We start from the raw sequence: 19,470 nt of genomic DNA, 5'->3' as shown, positions 1-19,470 counted from the left end.
CCAGTACAAGGCCCAACCCACTCAATGAGATACCAGTTCATCGCAAGACGCATACTGTATGCATAAGGTGAACAATTCACGTCAATTAACTTATAAAGCGTGTCTTGGGCCAGTGGGAGGCACCTGCAGCACTCGGAGAAAAAACACATGGCCATGAGAACACAAAAGGGTCACGCAGAAGGCTTTTCAAACTCAAGGCCTGACAACTGCGATGCCACAAAGACAACCACTCTGCCAGTGGTGCTGCCTGAAAGCAAATGCGTTGTTTGCTGATATCCCCCCACACGCCATACCTTACTGAGTGCACTGGAGTCACACATGTTTTCATGTGTGTGTTGAAACAGCTGAGGAAGTACCTTTGCAGGTTGGACTGAACTGGGTGATGTGGTTGACTGGGCTGATTGCCTTTGCAGGGTGAAAACACACTGCTGCCAGGAGCAGATGAGGATTGTTCTGTGTTATTGGTATATGAACAAATTTCAAGTGTTAGAAATGAGGTGATATTGACAGGAAACAAAAGACAGATTACATACCCTGTGATTTGTTTTTTTGTTTTTATTTTTTTATTAATTGCATTTTTATAGTGCTTTCAGGAATTTGACAGAAGCTGCATTCTAGATTAGTATCACATATTATCAACCACAGATCTATCATTACCCCAGGTGAAATAACCTTTAATTGTATACACACTAAAGAGATCCAGAATGAAAGATTTGTTTCCATTAGTACAAAAAAACTAATTCAAACATGGAAACAAATAAAACATTAATTCTATGTTTTAATTGTTTGTTACTGGATGTGATCATTTATTGCATTGTGTGTATAATGATTTTGCTGTGTTTGTGTATGTATTGTATTTTGGTATCAGGGTTTCTGTTTTAGCCCCATTTAAAAACAAAACGAGCAGTTAAGAACTGGTGATCAATCAAGGGCATTTACAAAACTTTATTAATCGTAAACATAAAACCAACAGTTTCTCATTCGAATGTTGTATAGGGAATATTGCTGTCAAAATGTCCAGGAATTAAAACTATTCTTAGTCATTGTTGATTACATTGAGGCACTTTCAACATACAGTACATGTTACAGTCCCTTAGATTCCATACAGATTGCAAAACCTAATTATAATCTAATAACTAGCAGACAGTCCGTCTCAATATTATTACAGGAAGAGTATGTTAAATTAATAGCTCATCATTGGCCTCAAAATCATTCATATTGTGTTAATGATAGTAATTCCTCCATTAAATCTTAATAATCTGACATGTTCTTAAGGGAAGTCTGTCAATTTACAGCTTCAGTTAAAATGAAGACAAGTATAGCACAAGCTGTTCTCCTTGTTTCTGGCTTTGTTTTTCAAGAGCTGCTTCTTAGCAGACTGAAATGTTCTGTGTGATTGTGCTTCTCCCCACACAAAAACAAACAAACATTTGTTACCAATGACAATTCCTTAATTCTGTTCTGAACTTGTGATTCCTTGATAGGGATGCTTATTGGTAGGGCCATGGGGTGGAGGAGGTGATGACAACAACACAAACATCTGGACTTGCTCAGCGGGAATCAGACCAGAGAAGAGTGACAGGGCAGGTCATCGGACTTCTTGAACATAAATGCATACTAAGGGAAAGCACATTTAACACTGGGAACAGGAGTCACTTTTACACAGAGGGCTAAGGGAGTCAGGAACATAAGCATGCCACAGAATAAGGCCATCCATCCCGTAAAGCCCAAAGCTGGAACTCTGCTGAAACAAGCTTTTTAGCCATGCTGTTGAAACCACTGGAAAAACCCACAGCTCAGTTTGCTACTAAAATGCCAAACAGGTTGGATGGGCCAAATGGCCTCATCCTGTTTGCAGATTTAAAATAGTTCGTGTTCTTCTTTTATGTATTTTTCTATTCAATTCAATTCAATTTTATTTTTATATGGCGCCTTTCACAACAAGGTGGCCCCAAGGCGCTTAACAATGCAAGTAGCCATACATTTTGTGAATACAGAACAGAAGACTAGAAGACAACGCAGGAGAGGAACCAAAAACTCCTTAGTAAGGAGAAAAGAAACCTCTAGGGGTCCAAGGTCAACTGGCTAACATTATATAATTAAAAAAAGGAATCAGGGATGTTTGTGTATTAATGCTCGCATGTAAAGAGATAAGCTTGTTTGTCACAGAAACCGCATCACAGACATACACACTGATGGTGGAATTGAACAGTTCAGAAACTGAATTTTGTGCAAGTGTACTAAAAGCAAACTCCTCGGTTTCTAAACTACTGTATATCCAGCCAAGTTAAGTAATATGATACCAACAAAGTAGTAACAAAATAATAGCAAGTAAAGAAAGCCTTATATGCAGGTCATTATGCAGCAGGTGAGGTAATATTCTGTACATTTGATGGCGATTCAATCAACTATGCGTGAGGTTATGGGGTCGCATTTTATTGCAATACTACCTGTTGCGATAAAGAATTGAAAAATTACAAACCATGCTATGCTGCAGCTTCATGCACTGCATTCTTCCATGCACTGTAGGCCAAGATTAATAGAACATTTGGATCTGTCCTGTGCCTATTCTGGCATCTGATTTTATAGTACTGAAAAACTCAAATCTTTTCTGCAGCCTCTGGGAGTCAGTTGTGAATCTTAAAAGAAGATCTTAGCAAATCTGCCTGTCCAGGGTCTGCATGAATCACCTGCAGACCGTTTCACAGCTACAGTCTGCCTTCTTATAAGATGATAGAGCTGATGAAAGAGTTAAGTGTTCTGAAAATTGTTGTTAGTGAATGGAGTTCCATTTGTTCCTTTACAGGAATGGAAAATAGTCATCACCAGTGAGGAAATGCATGATCACTGAAGCATTACTAAGACCTACACCAATTCAGCCTATTGAGACCCAGCCTTGTCATTTGTGTCTGACCCTCTGCTCTTGAAGATTAGAATAAATGGGTTGATCATTTCAGCCTCAGCACTGGTATGACCTATTCCTTCCAAAGATACAGTATATCTCAGAGTCTATACTTGCATTACTTCCTCTGAGATCTGATAGCCTTTTGAGAGATGGAAATTCCCTAGTATAGCCTTCAGTCAACAATGTGCCCCTGCCTTACTCCTCCTGACCCAGACCCAGTTCTGCTACACAGTTTCTGGACATCAGGGATTTTCAGCAGCTACAACGTCGGGACTGCCATGAGGGTTTTTTCTGGGATTTTTTTCCAGTTTCCAAAGGGGATGGTTCCCTACAGGTCATCTGCCAAGTGGCTCCAGCTGTTCAATCCTGTGACTGGATGGTTATCGTAGGCCTGAAGGTTGCTTATTTTCCTTTACACATTCGAGATCAACACAGGCACAACTTCAGATCTGCACTCAACAGAAGGGGATGCAAAGTCAGTATCTTTCCTTTCAGTCTGACTTTGATCTCCCGGGACCTCCTTGTGGATTTTGGGCACGGAAGTGTTCAACTAGAGGGATAACTGGCTTCTCCTCTGTCAGTCTCAGCTGTAGCTCCTCTTATATCTGTTACTGAAACACTGAACCTGCTAAAAGAGCTACCTTACCATTCTGGGTTACAGTCCTTGGTTCTCTTGGCAGTGGCAGTGAAAATATGTTTTTTGAGTCTGCGGCATGCTTGCCCTCTGCAACAGTGGTCCCTGCGACAGGCTTCAGATTCCCACAAAGACAGTTAGGTGTGCTTGACGCTACCGAGGGCTGTGCCTCCCGATGTTGAGGTGGTGAGAAGACCCCAGCAATCTATTTTCAAGTGCCATGTTAGGGACCTGGACTCCCAGGCCATGTTCACAAGATAACTGGTAGTTTTGCTGTGACTCTCCTCTGCTGCCTTGCTTATTTAATTTTTTTTTATTTGGGCTCAAACGCTTCTCTTATTTCTCAGGGCTGCTGAGGACATATTCTACCCCACCAGCTGGATATTTTAATGACAGTGGTGAGAACAGAGGTAATACCCTCCACTGAGAGTCAGTGCTCCTACAGGTGATGGGCCTGGTGTGCATGTGTACACCCCACAACCAGCGCTGTGGTGTCCATTTTAGATGTTTAATACATTCCCTCCTTAATGACGGAAAGGCCCTCTTCCCAGAATCACAGTGAAACTGTTCACTCACCATCTTACCCAGTTTCCCTTAGGGGTTTTGAGGCTACGCCCACCTAAGAAATGAGTGAAATCACATATTGCTACTGTTCATAGAATAGAAGAGAATTTCAAAGTTTTCAAGTTGAAAAACAATAATCTGTGCATGTTTTATTTTTAAGTCCTTTGTTCATAAATCCTTTGAGGATGCAGAAGAAGTTTATCCCAGCAGTGCTGTAGATGTTTTCGAAACAGCCGTTTCTATTAAACTAACCGAATGAAAGTAAGGTTCTAAATTCCATCTGCAACAAAAGGTTAGACCAGGGGTGTCAGCTCCCGGTGGGCCTAGTGTCTTCTGGTTCCTTTTCCAACCCGAGCTCGAGGTTGCATCTTGGGTGTAATTGTTTAATTGATTACGTAAGTGTAATAGATGTAACTTGGCTCTGTGGTATTTTAACTGTACCTTTAATGAAGTGAGTGTTTTGAGAAATCAGTTGTTAAAAACTTTATGTTACATTTGGGTCCCAGAATAATCAGGTTAATTTTTTAATTTGCTACTCAGGTTGGAAGGGAAACCAACAGGGACTGCGATCTCCAAGAGTGAGTCTGACACCCTTTTTAGACTATAAAAAATCACAACATGAGCTCTCTACTGATTTACACAGTTCCAGCAACACACTGCTAGCAGACATGGGTTGTTTTTGGCTGGACTGGATACAGTGTTTCCGAAAATACAAGAGAAGGCACAGCCTAAAGATAAAATGGGGTTTAGAAAACTAATTTCCCCCCCGTAGGACTCGTACTTCTGGCGGAGGATGTGACTGTAAACAGCCCCAAGCTGAGAGGGGTTTGGGGGATAAATAGGAAGACCAGCAGCTGTGGTGATCAAGTCTGAACTCCGAGTGCCATCCGGCATGGTTTGACAGATTACCAGAATGCATCATGTCCGGGCAGGTGGTACTGCACCTGGAGTGCTTCCTGGTGTGTCTGGCTTTTCCGTCAGGTTTTCAGAGGAGGATTCCATGACATGTACCCGTTTGCATTCTGAAATGCGTGATCATAACACTGTATGGGAGAGCAGCCTTGTTGCCATCTCTCTCCCTTGGGTCACTTTCAATCAAAAGGTGTTGGCAATGTTGGCAGGAGAGCAGTGCCTCTGACCTGGTCCAGAGGCTGCTTATGAACCTTACCTCTGGGGACAAGCTGGGACGTGGTTGTATTTTGTGTCCCGTGATGGGAGTCGGTGTTACCAGTCAGTGAGCCCACACACCACTTTAATAACAGGAATCAGCCTGGCTACTTAATCCCTTTTATGGTGTCTTGAAATAACAAGCCTATTGCTATTCTTTACTTTCTGTAGCTTGAACAAACCCTTTATACTTGCTGTGTTTGTGTTTGTATGCCAATGGGCTTTATAATTACCTTGATATGTGTGCCTTCAGGCAGCACGATGAAGCAGGGCTTGGCGCTGCTGCCGTGCCGCGCTGTGGCTGTTCTCCGCCCGTTCGCGTGGGTTTCCTCCGGGTGCTCCGGTTTCCTCCCACAGTCCGAAGACATGCTGGTAAGTTAATTGGCTTCTGTAAAATTGGCCCTGGCCTGAGTGCATGTGTGTGTGTGTTTGTGTGCCCTGTAGTGGACTGGCACCCCATCCAGGGAGTATCCTGTCTTGCAGACTTTCCCTGCAACACTGTATTGGTTAAAGCAATTTAGAAAATAGATGGGTGAATTGATGGATGTACAGTACAGTATGTATTGCCTTATCATATGGTCTTCTTGCAGAGGAGAGAGGATTGGGGTGCTGTTTACTTGTTGATTTTGTCTTGTGCTGTTGTTCAGGTCACATGTGCCACAGAATGTCAATATCTGATAAAGACATGTTTATACAGTCTCTCAGTGATGAGTCTTAAAATATTTTTAAAGAAGTACACACTCTTGTAGAACTGCTATCACATCTTATCACCATTGAGCACATTAGTTTTCTCTTAAGTATGTGTCTCAAAACAAGTCATTCACAGCTGGTAAAATTTGGTGGTTTGATGGTTTCGTTAGCAAAATGTCAGAAAATGTGTGCATGACTAAAGGATATGCAATCGTATGTTGCACTGCTGTGCATAATTTAAATAAGTTTTATTTTATGTGTGCATTAGTGGATGTTATTTGTGTTTGCAGTACTTTGGCAGTGTCAGTGTTTGTTTTTGGTTGGAAGGAGACTTTTCACATTTTTGCTCTTGATTTACACACCGAAATGGAATCCAGCAGCTGTTTCTTATCTCAATATTATGTGAATAAAATATGTTGCCAAAAACGCTCCAAGCTACAAGGGTTTCGTGATGAAGAAAGTAAAAGATGGCAGCCTCTGCGATCAACTCTGGAAGTGCCACCCGACGAGGCCTGGCAGATGACCAGCATGCATGGTGATACAAGAGCTGGGCAGCAAAAGAACAACGAGACAATAAATAGCCATCAATCTCATGTCCAGCCTGGAGGTGGACAGTAACAGGATGTGCTGATCACTGGGCTGTGAGGAGCAGGGAAGATCCTGAAAGAAACAATTGTGGCTGATATGTGGGACAACGTAGTGGTTTATCACAAATCGGAGAACCCAAAGCTAATTACTGTTCCATACTTACATTTATAATCTACTAAATGCCAACTAATATGGCTCAAAGTCTTATATTTTCCAGTGTTTAGCTGATTATGGCTGTTGGCAATATTTTAATAGAATACGATGTGGGAAAAAAAAACATTACTGAAATGACGAGTTCCTACAAAAGGAGAAGACCTGAAACAAAGGAAAGTGATTTACACAGAGATTTGCACTTACTGTAGCTTCAAAGCAATGCTCATATTTCTTCTCAAGCATTCTGTAACCGCCAAAGCTAACAAATTGCAGGGCAAAGAGTGATATATAAAATTTGTGACTTTCTACAATAGTGAAAGGAATAAAGTACAAACTGCTTTTGAGAGATGTCTATTCCCTCAGTCACTAGTAGTTCCAATATTAAGCACTATTTTTAATATTTAACATTTACTTTTATAAAAGCAGAGACATTTACAGAGAGCGCATTCAAGCTTTAGATTTAATGGCACAGTAATTGTGTTTGAGATTGAAGACAATTACTAACAAATTGCTTAAAATCATATCTAATTACCATTAAAATAGTGTTCAATTGGCTTATTCAATCTAGATGGTGGCTTCAGTAACCCCTGAGCATTTTGTGAAGATCCTTTTTTGAAATAGAAGGAAATCTGCAAACCTCAGTGCTGCTCATAAAGCTCGAGCAAATATTTGCTTAAACTGAGTCAAATCTGATATGTAGCCATTTTCTCCATATGTTTGCTTGGTGTCCTATTGCTCTATTTAAACACACTCCAATACTCCACAGCAAACAGATCAGGCCCCATTTGGAATCCTATGTCACTCTTAATCATTTCCCAGAATACTGTTATGATAGTATTTTATAGCCTCTTAAAACTGTTAGATGTGCACACTGCTGAGTGCTGTGCTTCTGTTTACGGAAGCACCTGCAATGAAAGGTGTTCAGTTAAGCAGCTCTGAAAGGATAGAAACCAAAGCGCGATATGCGATATTCCTCATACACCGCTTATTTTCAGGACGTGAGTGGGCCTTGAATCTTTGCTTCAGATCTGTGACTCGGGAAGTGTGATTTATCAATTAGCAGCATCACCAAAGGCTTTACAGATTTTTCTCATGGGGAGACCTGACCTTGTGCTGCAGAACTGCAGGCTGAATCGTTGGGTCTAAAGGTACTACTGGAGAAGCTAGAGCTCATTCACTGTAACAGACAATGAGAGCTATAAAATGGGAGAGTTGCCCTCAAGTCATAAGCCTTTTAGATCTGCTATCGTTTCTTTTCTATTAGACACTGACATTGCACTATTAATAATAACAGAATGTTCCTATGAGGATTACTGTAGGCTGCAAGATGATAGCCACCAGACACTCCCTCCCCAGAGTCCTTGCGCCTAGATGTGTGCCCAGTCATGTGTAACTTACTGTAACATTTGGAACATACCTGGTCCAGTCTCAACCGCCCGGTTAATTACTCATTGGAGTTGTACGTGCTGATAAAAACCCCTCTGGTTTAAACGAAAGGGATGCAGTCCTCCCAGAAGTGCAAGCTCTAAAAACAAATGATTTACTGTTTCTGCTTATTGGAAAATGGAGGAGCCTCAAATACCAAGAACACAAAAGATGACATGGCATGGTAGAGAAAGAAGATAGTATTGTGCTCGAAGATCAGAATGAGGAAAAGAATAAGGATAACAAAGTTTTTTAGGGAAACAAGTTATTTTTCAGTTGTCTGTTGCAGTCTCCTCCTCACTTATTGTGTGTCCCTGTTTTCATCTTGTTTCCTTTCTGTCGTCATTGAAACTGAAAGTAATTTTTGCAAGAACTGTGTACTTAATCTTACAGGTTAGCAACAGAAAGCTTATATTTAGGTGCTGCCTATTAAAATTGTGCCCACGTTTTAGAATAAGATAGGATTGGAATAAGTCTGAGTATGTAAATAAAATTATAAGAGTGTCACAATGACCAAGAAGCTTTCTTTTGCATGACCCAGAACTTGGGAAAAAATCTGGGTAAAAAATGGAATACTGTATGACAGTATTATCAATAAATAAACATACTGAAGTGTTATGTAATAAGCTTGTATTGTGTACTGTACAAAGAAATGTATTATTCAGTGGTGGATAATGCATAATAGTGGCACTGTGAGGATGATGATGATGATTAATTGTAGTTCTTTGTGTGCGTACACGTACTGTAGGAATAGCACAGGTACTGTAGATATCTATATTCCCACACACACAAAAAAAAGAATCTGTGGTCAATATGGTGAGTGGGGTGACTTTTGTGATTTTGTGTTTTCTCCTGAAAGCTGCCGTGAGTTGTGAGAAATCATACAGACCTCAACCATATTCATGAGAGGCAATGAAGGGTGCAGTGGCTGCCAATCATGTCTGTGAACATGTCTCACATTGTTCACGTTTATGTTGTTTTCATAACTGGAATTGCAAAAAAATTGACCTAGGATATACATTGGAATATATGTATATATAGTGACATGCAATATAACAACAATATAACTGCATTCGGGTTTAGAAGTGCATTTGCAAAACAGTCTCTGATATTGGAACAAAATCATTTTACCCAGGCCAGCAATTGATCAATTGTAATTATCTACCTACAGATTAAACCTCAAGCCAGTTCAGGCCCCTGGAGGATTCTGAAGGGAAAGAGAAAGAAGATCTAGTAACAGGTAACACCATAGGACAAAAAAGAAACAGAGGTTTTAATTGCTTTGTGCACTGTGTAATTGAAGAGATTCTGCTTGGTACGAGAGCACAGCCGGGAGGAGTGTGACTCCACTTGGCCCTGCCTAATTAATCCTGTGATACAAACCTTCTGGCTTCAATTTTCACATTTCTGTCTCTTTCTGGAGGTGATAATAAAACTGGAAATATATGTTGGTTACTGTATGCCTCTAACTGTGCCAGATGCACACAAATAAAACCATATGGAAGGAGCAGGCCTTTTTACAAGGTTATTGTTCAAAAGCAATTGCGGGGATTTCTGAATTCACATTTTGCTGCAACACAGGGAACCAAAACTGACCCAGGAGTGAAATATATTCAGGTCAAATGCAGTTTTGTGTTGTTCCTTACACTCTGAAACACTCATTCGTCAGTTTGAAATGCTGTAAAACAGGCATAGTTTTGCGTGTCATATTCCGTTGAAGGACTCTAACAATCAATTATCAATTATCAATCACTTTTTTGTTGCTACAAAGAAGTCATAAGAAGTCGCGAAGAAGTCATGCGTCATAAATATTTGATCACCTGTTAATGACTCATCAGTAAGCATTTGAAGTATTTTGGTCAAAGTGCATTTGATCAGCATCTGACATCTAGTTCATGTCTTGTGTCTGGAGATTCACCCCTGCAAGACGCGTTCAGTGAAGACAGTTGTCATGAGAGTTTTTATTTACAGATTTCCACATGCCTGAGCCATTAGATCGACAAAGAAACCATAACACATCATGACCTTCTTTGGCGTGAAAAGAAGGAAACATGTGCAACAGTATGTACAGCTTGTTTTCCTTCTGTTCGCATTGAATCTGAAGATAGCAAACTGCACTGTTGCTCTCACTCTCCAATCCTGTTGTTGAAATTGGATGCAAGCCACCAGTACCAAGCCAACTGACTTAACTGACGCTTCCTGGCATCACATAAGGAACCATCTGTTTAAATGTAAGAAAAAAAAGATAAAAAAGTCCCGTAAATAACATTTGTATACCACACACATTTTATCCAACGAATAAGGTAAATCTGTTGCTCTCTCAGAACAAGCATTTGAAATTGTAATACATTGCCCCCAAAATAAATGCTTCCTGTCAGAGTAAACATGATTATTTTTGACATATTTCTTGTGGTGTGTAATATGATTCATTTTATTGGCTGCCTTGAGAAATACTGATTTGGGATTTAAAAAAAAAAAAACAAATAAGGAAAGGCATTTGTCACCAGTTCAGTAGATCATACAGTAACTTGCTTTCCCAACAATAATAAACAGAGCTGATTACAGCAAGAAAGTTTCACTCTCCATCTGCATTTGTGCATAAATCTAATCAGCTGTTTCTCAGACCCTAATTATTACTAATTCCACTCCATCTAATGTTAAAGTAAGCAAATCTAGAACTTTTGCTTATCATAGTTTGTGAAACTCCTTTGTTCTTCTGAAGCCAGTAATTAATGCATGAGTAAACAATTTAAGCAAAATAGAACAAATATTCATTAAGAAAAAGTGCATTGTTAATGGTATATAGTTGCTAGCATTAAATTAATAAAATATATACTGGAACTTTCTCATTCTTTTAGCTATTTTATGTGCAGGAGAATCAAATAACTGACAAGATGTAATAGAAATGACACAGAGGCTCAGACCTTGGTTTCACAAAGTCTTCGAACCATCTGCCAATCACAAAATGTAAACCTGGTACTTGAAGGAAGATTTCTGTAGGGGACGGAGAGTGTCAGGCTTTTAGTTTGCAAGTGGCACGCGAGGTGATATGTTCATTTAATGCACAATTACTAAAACTTGCAAGCAAATCTTTTAGGAAGAGGGCCTGACTCTTTGTGTAACAATGTAAGACCTTTTATCGCACTTTAGAGGTGGTATAAAATGAATTGATAAGGCATTATAATCATGATTTAAATTGCCTAAAAGAGTCATATTTTGATCCCCCAATGCTGCTGTCAAAGATTTATAAAAGATACAGGGGATATATTTTTTGAAGATGAGGATGAACTTTAGGCAAAGACTAGCCAACTTAGACAGATTGCTAAAACATTGAGTTTCATCCCACAGTCTTTACCATATTAATAACAGTCCTTTATGGAATCTTGCTCAGTCCAAACATATTTTAACATCTCAATAAAACATAAAAACATCTAATAATAATCTGTGGAATGTGGAGGAGGATTAAATTGTGTGAGCTATGCTCTTTTGTAGGACTGTGTTCCAGAGAGTGAAAGATGAGCCACTGATCTAACACCAAACTTTGCTGCACACTTGGTAACTTAATTGCCCTCCTGTCAGTTAACGATACTCGACTTATATTACATGCTGACAGTTTTCACAGTTTTGTACCACAACTGTGGCTGCTTTCAGCAAATATGACATTAAATTTTCAAGAAGATCTCTGAAGGAAAATCCCGTAGAACACTAATTTGTAAAACCGTCCAGCAGTGTAACAGAGAAATAGTGTTCATAGTTCAGAACATTCAGAAAGAAGGAAAACACACTCATATACAGTACTCATATATTCTTTCAGCGTCTGAAAGAAAGGATATAAATACATTCAGCTTTTTTTTGGGTGTTCAAAAGCAAAACATCTAATCAAACATCATAAATCTGTTTTATCCAATTGAATTTGATGCATTTTGCCGGGATAATTGCTTTATCAAATACAGTCTGTGTCAGATACGCACAGCAGCAACCAGTTAACACAACGCACTTCTAAATCAAAAAGGCACCGAAGACCCACACTTATAGGTGTTTACAGTCTTATAAACAGCTGTGTTACAAACTTTGTACTTGCAATTTGTCCGTCTGTCTTTTACCAGAACGTCACTTGTCCTGGTGAGGCCCATTGGAGCCTATTGCAGAACCAGAGGGAACAAGCTGAGACTGGAGCAGTGGAATGCCCTTACAGTGGGCAGCATGCCAGTGTATTGCAGGGCCTTGGGAAGAGCACGCATAGAAAGCATACAGTGGATATAAAAAGTCTGAGCACCCCTATTGACATTGAGAAATCACAGGTTTTTGTGATGTAAAGCCAGAAATCAAGATAAATCATGTCAGACATTTTTCCATCTTTAATGCAACCAACAAAATTCAAGAGAATTATTAAGAAAACAAATTGAAATTAAAAAACACAAGCACCCCCCCACTAGTTCTTTGTGGAAGCACCTTTTGCATTTATTACAGCAGTAGGTATTTGTGAATAAGTCTCTATCAACTTTGCACTTTGCAATTTTATCCCACTCTTCCTTGCAGAATAGTTTAATCTCCTTCAAATTGCCACGGGATCTCCTGTGCACAGCCCTCTTTAGGTCATTCCACAGGTTTTCTATGGGATTGAGGTCTGGGCTCTGACTGGGCCATTCCATGACTTTGCTCTTCCTTTTCTGAAGCCATTCCTTGGTTGACTTGGATGTGTGATTTGGGTCGTTATCATGTTGGAAGGTGAAATTCCTCTTCATCTTCAGCTTTCTGACAAGAGGCCAGCAGGTTTTGTGGCAAAATATCTTGATATTTGGAGCTAGTCATTATCCCATCTATCTTGACTAGAGCCCCTGTCCCAGCTAAAGAGAAGCAGCCCCAAAGCATGATGCTTCCACCACCATGCTTCACAGTAGGTATGGTGTTCTTTGGATGATGAGCCGTGTTGTCTTTGCGCCAAACATATCTTTAAGAATTAAGGCCAAAAAGTTCAACCTTTGTCTCATCAGACCATGAGACATTTTCCCACATGGTTTGGGATGATTGAATGTATTTTTTTGCAAAATTTAGACGGGCTAGAAATTCCTGCAGCTCCTTTAATGTTGCTGTAGGCCTCTTGGTAGACTCCCTGATAAGTTTTCTCCTTGTCCTGTCATCAACTTTGGAGAGTTGTCCTGATCTTGTCAATGTCCCTGTGGTGCCACATGTTCTCCACTTATTGATGGTAGTCTTTACAGTGCTCCATGGTACATCCATTTCCTTTGATATTCTTTTATACCCCAATCCTGATTGGTACCTTTTAACACTAAGATCCCATAGATTTTTTGTCAGCTCCTTGCTGACCATTGCAGTTTCAAAGAAATCCTACAGAAACAGCTGATTTTTATTTGGGGTTAATCAGAATCACTTTCATTGATGGCAGGTGTATGCTACTTACCTTTGGACATGATTGGTTTGAATGTGATTGGTTAACTCTGAACACAGCTATGGCCCCCATTATAAAACAGTGTGCACACTTATGCAAGGGTGTTGTAGGTTTTTTAATTTCAGTTATTTTTCCTAATAATTATCGATTTGCTCTTCTCTTGAATTTTGTTGGTTGCAAGGTCACATTAAAGATGGAAAAATGCCTGACATGATTTACCTTGATTTCTGGCTTTGCATCACAGAAACCTGTAATTTCAATAAGGGTGTGTAGACTTTTTATATCCCCTGTACATGAACACAAGGATTCCATGCAAACTCCACACAGAAGACACCTTAGCCTAGAACTGACCCCAGGAGCACCTACACATGCGCTACTAGCTACTGAGAGTTCCTGCAGTTAAAAAATGATTGAACAATGACATGTCTTATCATCTCTATATGTGTCATGTATTGTATTGGTGTCATGTGTCATGTATTTCTGTTTAACTGTTTAAGTCTTTTAAAAGTGTAGTTACGTTAAAATATCCAGAATATTTAATCCCAGGTATAAAATCCTATGTGACAACATGTGTTTGAAACCTTATAGGTCTTATAAGTGAACGTGGAAGTGAATTTACTGTATATTCATATGAAAAGGAGTCCCAAGTCTGTCCCATGACATTCTAATGAGAACCTATGACTTCTCTTTCTTGGAGTCTTTCTTTAACAACTGCATATTTTGATGGATAGATGTTGCACATTTGCAACAATTTCAAAAGTTATAATATAAAATACACAATCTGTAAATCGATTTATAGCAAAGATAATGTAATTTAAAACAGCAGGATCTATTGAATTGCATATTGACATTTTAAACCGCATTTTTGCCTGTCCAAGAAATTGAGTGTCAATAGCTTTGATGTGAGAATGGTCCTGTAATTGGCTTTGTTTCAGTGGTCAGTGGTCAGTGGTGTGAAAATTAGCACTGATGCTTTATAGCACTAGTGTTCTGGGTTTTACGTGTGGAGTTTGTCTGCTCTGCATAGGTTGGCTTATGTTTTCTCTGGGTCCTCTTATTTCATTCCACTTTCCAAAAACCTGCTGGTAGGTTAATTGGATACTCTCAATTGTTCTTTCCAAGAGGAAGAGATCTGTACACCACCTAATTAATCCATCCTGTCAGGAGCAGCTCCGCTACAATTGACCCTAAATAATTGGGAAACGGATCCCATAAAGAAGAACTGGATTTGCATAATTCTCCAATTTGGGAATTATCTCCGCTAAGCCTTTCATAGGCTGTATCGACTAAAATTTTGATAACAATGTGATTGGTATATTTTGGGAAATTTTAAAAAGTTTTTAAACATCTGAAAATTGAAAATCAATGTTTCAATTTTAATATATATATATATCTTGGATAACATTCCTTAAATGCATATACAAATTTCAGATTATCTTCATACATACAAAATAAATGTTGTCAGCATGCGTGATTTACAGAAAGATTACACAAGGCTTCTATTTCACTCCACCATGACTGAGAAGAATGGTTCACTTGTACAGCTTCTTATGTATGCTTATGCACTCTGAAACTAAGAGACCTCTTTGTTTCCTCTGTTTATTATACTATATTTTAAACTGCTCTACTAAATATAAAAACATGTTTCCCAAAGGTCATTTTTGAGGCTTGTCAAGGACACAATTCTCCAGATTTTAAAACCATCTTTGACAACTTATCGCTGTCTGAATTGTTTTCCATTTTTAGTAAAGTATGGAAAGGCACTATGTGTTTACCTTCTCATTCATTGTCAATACTAAAGACCAAATGATTTGGTTGTTTATTTTCTGTGCCGTTAAAAACATAATTTCTTCAGAAATTATGAACCAACTGAACTAACTATAATGTAGATTTCCTTCACACTTAGGCTATATAAAGAGGAGACTGAAAAAGCACAAGTGGCTGTTTTTAATGATTTTTTTATCATGCCAGAAACCTTTTCTGTGTACTTTCCTTAGCGCAAAGGTTTTTCACCTGAAAATTTATGTGATAATTACATGATTATGCAGACTCTATTTCTAGTTGTCTTGTTCAATCTATTTCTGGAATCTAAGGTAGTTATAAATGTGTATTATTCTAAATTTACTTCAGTGACATCTATCTTCTACAGACAATGTTAGGAAGAACTCTACAATTATAAAATTCTTGTCATAAAAAAATCATGAGTGGATTTGTACCATCGTTTAATCTGAAATGGGTGGGAGAAAAAAGGGGCTTGGGTACAAGTACTGTAGTTTTACATCATGCCTGGAGATATCATATATCAATAAAGCCATCAAATCATTTGAAAAAAATCATTTAAACAGCTTTATATTTTAATGTGTAGATTATGATGTTTGTTAAACACTTAAGGGCCAGAAACAAGCATCTGAATATTGAAAATCAGGAGAATTGAGTGCACGTATGCATGCTTCATAGAAATACTTCGACACATCAGTATTTTGAAAGAATTAGACTAGCCTCATTCTAAGGTCTTGTTACTTCTGTTTTCAGGCTCAATGACAGATGGTGCACCACCTGACTCTGAACAGTCTAATGTAACATTCATTGTGCATGACAGGAAATCAAAGATCAAACGACATTGGAGAAGGTGAAGCTGCACATTGCAAGCCAGCAACACTGTGTGGCATAGTAAAACAGCAGAATTTCAATACCAAATAGCTTGTGATTTTAACAGTCTCTGTTTTGGTAGACTTAATGACAGAATGGTGAAAACATCACTATATAAATGCTACTTCTTCCTAACTATGATTAGGGATAACTTCACAAAAACATTTTGATGCCCATTTTTAAATGCTTTTCATCTTCTACTCTTCTCATGCATCCTGAAGGATATCCTCTGATGGATACAGGCCTTTAGTTTCATTGCCACAACTATGACTTTTGGTATTACAACCAGGAAAAATGATTTGGGTTAATTTTTTAATGTATTTGGAAAATTGTCTTAAAAATACAAGATCTCAACAATCTGAAGGATTGCAATAAAGAGAATGCTAGAATGTGCGGTAAATACTGTATATGCCCCCCCCCCAGTGCAACAGAACAGCTAAAACAGCCTCTTATCCAATACAAAATGTACAGAGGGTATACAAATCCGCATAAATTCTGTGAATTCATATAAATGTGAAAATATGATGCAGTAACTATGCAGTAATAAGGTTTGTATTTGTCATGGTAAAGTCAACAAGTACAGCAGAGGGTGACCAGTATGCGGAATAGTCCGGCTTTGTGCACACACAACCACTCCCTACTGTGGATGGTGGACAACGTCACCTAAAGACGGCCTCCTCTTCTGACGCAGTTTTCCACTGTCTAGATTTCAGAGAGGGGGTGATGTCGCTTCTGTATCTTGCTTAGTATACCGAGAGCAGTTACTTCATCAGAATGGATGTGGACACTGGGCCAGACAGCCAGGTGTTGGTGACCCTTTACAGACTGAGTGCTGGTAAAGAGGTCAATCCATCTCACACAATGAAGTCACGTAGCAGTGTTCTCCTCAGTGATCAAGGTGTAGCCATCAAAGTGATTCATGATGCCTCTGTGTGGACAGCTCCATTTCCATACCCAAGACTAGTTCTGGCGGAGACACTTAAGATAGTGGTGAGCTTTTACATTTTGAGGAGGAAATTGGTGGCAATGGCTACACTGGTCTTTATGTCTTTAACCTTGAATGCAAACGTGAAGGACCTTGCAGTCTTCTGTTATTCACTCCAATGTGTAGCCATAGCTGGTGCATATTTTGGTTCACATCAAGGGTAAGAGAAGAGAAGTGAACCTGAGGGTCTATGGGGCTTGTCAGTATCACAAAACCTGAGCATCGATTCCAGGCTGTTCATCCCAAACCTCTTCCTGACCAACAATTCTCCACAACGAGTGAGCCTGCTAGGTCACACTTCGCGTTTGATTTCTAAATTAAAAATAAAAAATGGATCTTGCTTGAACCAGTTGAGTGTAGAGCTGTGTGTATTTCACCTGTAGAGACATAGGTAGTTATATTTACTGCATTTTTAGACCAAATACCGAGTGTCTGTTATACTTATACTTTATAATGGACGGTGCAGGCTGTTGCAAACGGTCAGGCTGCCCCATGCTAATCTGGTGCATTGCTGTTGCAAATTGTATTGACATCCTCTTAAACACAGGTGTTCTGGACTCCGAATTCACTCAGTAAACACACTGGAAAAGTGAAAAATGTTCATCCTGTGCCACTCTAACCTTGTTGACCCCTCCCCTCTCTGTCTTTCTCATTTACAGGCCCTGTTTTCAATTGCATACGCTTGCATAAGAAGAGCTCTTACTCTTTGCAGCTTCCAGACATCTCTAACAGGCAGTGCTTGCTAGGACCCTGCTGCAGTCCGAGCAATCTGTCACAATATGGTCTAGTGGACCTGTACTTGTTCAGGCATGGACTAATGCAGCACACAATAACCATGCGTGAGCAGATAATTAATTGAAAGTAAAAATAACCCTGATACCCTGAAATCCTTTAAGGGATAAAGCAAAATATCTCAATTTACCTACGTCTTTCCAAACTAATCTGAAAATGCCTAAGTATCTAAGTAATGAAGTAACCATTTGTCCACATAGAAGCTCAATCCCTTAAGTACACTGATACCTCCGAAGCAGAAGTTCAAGTCACTAAATGCAGCTAAATGTCTACAATTTAAATCAGAACAAATATAACTGAATTTTGTGTGTTACATGATGAGGCAAAATGTCTCTGAGATATAAGTAATTTTCAGATCATAGAAGAGAAACAACTGTTTTTCTTTAAATAATATTTCACTCAGGTGTTTACCAAAGAAGCAACTGACTACACACCTCATGATGAGGGCTATGGAACATTCCATAATGTTAAACAGTATCAGCATTAATGTGATTAATGTGTTACTGGTTCTAGAATCATTGAAAATAAAAATAAAAATTGTTTAATGTAAAATTAAAATATCAAAATACAGTGTAGGAACGATGCTAAACTGTCAGTTGCAATAAATTTAATTATACATTACCTTTACCAATATTCATTAAGCTACATTTTAAGATGTAGTCTAAATAACTTCCTATTTCAAAGGAGAATCTGTACAGACTCACTATGTACCCTTAGGTTTAAAAATTCTGAGTACAATATCTGACAATCGCCAGTTATACCCACTCAGAAAACAAAATGTTAGTGTCTGGAACACTTATAACCCAAAGCTACAAAGCCTTTCAATATCTAATTTCACAGCTTTCTTAACATGTATCTCATACAATTTATTACTGTCATACTCACAAACATTGTGTTGAGTACTGCTTCATCTGTTCAAACTAGGCTAAATATTGATTGATAAAAGTGTAATGCATTTTAACCATAGGCAATGTCTGCATACAACAAAAGTTTTCTTTTTAAATCACCCAATTAAAAATATCTTGGCCATTTTTTTTATCACATTCAGGTATTGTTTGTGAAAGTGTAAAAAGATGGCCAAATTAAAATGGTTGCAGAACAAAGAGGTTAAATAGTGGTCTTTAACCACAGAAACTGTTTCTGAAGACAGTGGGATTCCAATTTATTTGCACTTGGTGAATATAAACTGGATTTTACCACTTAGATTATAGGATATCTAATGGTGGGACATGCTAGTATCCTACTATATGATTAAATACAACCTGCTTTGCTAAACAATGCCTTACTCTCGTTCTTTATGACTTTGTTTATCGATTAATGCAATGGCTCCCTGTGTGCTGAGGGTTACAGTAAGTCTCCATTTGGTATGATTTCTTGTTTTTCTCCTATCCAAAATATAATGCCAGAGATGAAGTCATTGTCAAATGTTCTCCATCAGCATTATTACAAAAAATATGCAGCCTATGTCCAGGCCACCAGCCATGAGGGATAGGTTGGCAGACAACTCA

The 19,470-nt window shown here is 38.8% G+C and overlaps 1 long non-coding RNA gene across 2 annotated transcripts in view; it reads left to right on the top strand.

Moving 5' to 3' along the window:
- LOC148650864 (uncharacterized) overlaps positions 1 to 19,240 on the top strand; it is a 44,449-nt gene extending 25,209 nt beyond the window's left edge. For both annotated transcript variants that reach the window (XR_015925594.1, XR_015925593.1), the window contains exons 2-4: positions 5,524 to 5,642; positions 9,298 to 9,366; positions 17,830 to 19,240. This is a non-coding gene — a long non-coding RNA (uncharacterized LOC148650864). The remainder of the gene's footprint in view (positions 1 to 5,523; positions 5,643 to 9,297; positions 9,367 to 17,829) is intronic.
- The last annotated feature ends 230 nt before the right edge of the window (positions 19,241 to 19,470 follow it).

This window comes from Lepisosteus platostomus, chromosome 12 (genome assembly GCF_059453375.1).
Source record: "Lepisosteus platostomus isolate fLepPlt1 chromosome 12, fLepPlt1.hap1, whole genome shotgun sequence".
NCBI classification, from domain to species: Eukaryota; Metazoa; Chordata; class Actinopteri; order Semionotiformes; family Lepisosteidae; genus Lepisosteus; species Lepisosteus platostomus.
Note: the sequence above shows the minus strand (reverse complement) of the source record. Positions and strands in the feature narration are given on the sequence as shown.